The following is a 2,423-nucleotide window of genomic DNA, read 5'->3' on the forward strand; positions in this document are numbered from 1 at the left end:
GGGTGAGGAGGGAGCTGTGTCCCTCAGCGTGACCTTACTTCCAGTAGTGTGTTAAAACTAATGCAATGCTTGAATCAAATATTGCCACATATAAAATTATTTATCATCATCATGCACAAAACTGGCTGTTGCTGGAGGTTAAGCTTGTTGCAATTCCTGGTTACTTTCTTTTTAATTCAAGGACAAGCACTTGGATAAAAAAAAAAAATCCAATTTAATGCAATAATATTGTGATGGTGGAATTAGACAACTTTCTAGATGGATCAGACAACCAATTCCTCCATTAAATGGAGCACTACAAGATCAAATGGAGTTCTAGACCTAGGGCGCTGCTCCAAATATTAGGTATCCATGTTAACTAGATCATTATAAGCTATTCATATTATACAGAGAAATATTATGAATGCTTGTTATTTTACCAACGAAAAGTTCATCCTAAACTTCCTTATGCAAATTTTGTACCTTCTTGTGCAAGTATAGATGATGATTTTTGAAAGATTTTTTTTATAAGTGTCTTAAGCAGGTGGATTCTTGAGTAAGGTACTTGAAATATTAGCTAACTCTCCTGGGTTTAGATTAAAATTAAATTACATATACATATATTCTACTGTCTATATAGATGCATATTAAACAATAGATAATATAACAATCCCTCAATAACACAAAGTTTCCTGCTTTCCTAGTATGGCCATGTGTACCATTAGCTATAGTATGTGATAACAGATAACACTGCTGATTTGCCTACAGTTTAACTACAACACAGTGAAATAAAATATCAAAATCTGATTAGAGAAGAAACTGGAACAAGAAAAGGATTTCGAGAGGGAAGTGATATTTGTATTGATTATTGCTTGATAATTAGTATTTCAACAAGGAGGATAACAGAATTTCAGATCAGCCCAATGTGAATAACATGAATAAAGTAAAAAAAGATGCTAATGCCCAGAGTACAGCAGTGATAACACTGGTGAGGAACAGTTTCATTACAATTTTGAAAGACATAAAATCAACAGACATGGAATTCCAGCTCAATAAATAAGATAAGAACAAACATAACAAGAAAAAACAAATTATAAAAATCTTTACGTGTTATTTATTTAAAAATGTACATATTGCCAATTAGTATAGAAAATTTCTATTAAACTAACAACTTTTCCTAATTCTCCATAGTGATTCCTCATATTAAAATTATATAGGTATATTTGAACAAGTTATGTATATATTTTAAAAACAAAATTTTTAAAGTGGCAAAGGACTTGCATCTTGCTTGTTAATCCATTTTATTTAGGTTGTATAAAATACCAATCACAAAGTATAATGTATGTATAAACAGCCTTCATATTTTGTTTCGGAAACACTGTTAACAGAGAAATAATAGGTGTGTTAATAGGACTGGCAGAAGGAATTTTAAAACAATTTCACCAAACTCAAGATATTCATAGTTAATGTTTATCTAAAATTAAGCAAATCATACTGTATTTTCAAAATTCATCTTTAATTAAGTAGCTAGTTCCAACAACATATCTTATAAACTTCTAGTTATATTTAAATTCTCTTTTCATGGAAAAACTGAATTCTGGGAGAACAAACTCTTGAGTTTTAATCCTGGTATGGTACTGTAAAGAACTCAATGGACATGCTCCCCAATAAAACTGGTAAAAATTATTTGAAAAACCAAACATTCATTGGCTATGCCCCGGGTAGCACGGAGCATGATGGAAATTGTAGTAGGAAAGATTCTGGTCTTGTGGAGGGGAATGACCCATAGAACCTCGAAGAACAGCTCATGGAAGATGAGATTCTGTGGAGAGAGGCTCAGAGCAGTTTGGAAAGTGTAGTCCTGTTGGTTTAGCAGTAAGTTTCATGGTGGGAGCTGAGGTTCTGGGAAGGGGCTGAGTGGACTGGAAAAGAGCACTGGATCTGGCCCTTAGTGTAGGTTTCAGTATGGAAACCAACATGCCTAGACCTAAACCTTGATGGCATTGAAGAGTTTGACAGCATTCGAAAAGACCTGGAGATCCATAAGAAACAGAAGGAAGATGTGGAAAGGCATTGGAGGCAGTGATGGAGAAGGAGTCATTGGGCTCAGCAGTGACCCCAAGAGCTGGGAACAAATGATAATTAACAAATTGGTTATAAACCCCAACCCAAGCCCAACTATTGCTCATCTCAATTTGGAAGTTTTGAATTTTAAAGATGGATTATCTTGTATGCCAGAGCCCTGGGATAGAGTAAAATGATGGCAGAAGTACAAACCAGATTCAGAGAACGAGTGCTTGTAGTCAAGCAGAATGTTTTACCTCCTGCAGACATGATGTTGGATGAAGGTTCTGAGGTCCTGATAGCAAGTCTCAACCCACCCCATCCTCTTACCAGGTTCTTTACTCCACCACAGGAAAGAATTAAAGAGCAGAGTCACAGCA

General features: G+C 35.0%; 1 pseudogene; it reads left to right on the top strand.

The window, feature by feature from the left end:
• Nucleotides 1-1,691: 1,691 nt before the first annotated feature.
• Nucleotides 1,692-2,194, top strand: LOC134368281 (anaphase-promoting complex subunit CDC26-like; annotated as a pseudogene).
• Nucleotides 2,195-2,423: the final 229 nt, after the last annotated feature.

The sequence above is a fragment of the Cynocephalus volans genome, chromosome 1 (assembly GCF_027409185.1).
Source record: "Cynocephalus volans isolate mCynVol1 chromosome 1, mCynVol1.pri, whole genome shotgun sequence".
Lineage (NCBI taxonomy): Eukaryota > Metazoa > Chordata > Mammalia > Dermoptera > Cynocephalidae > Cynocephalus > Cynocephalus volans.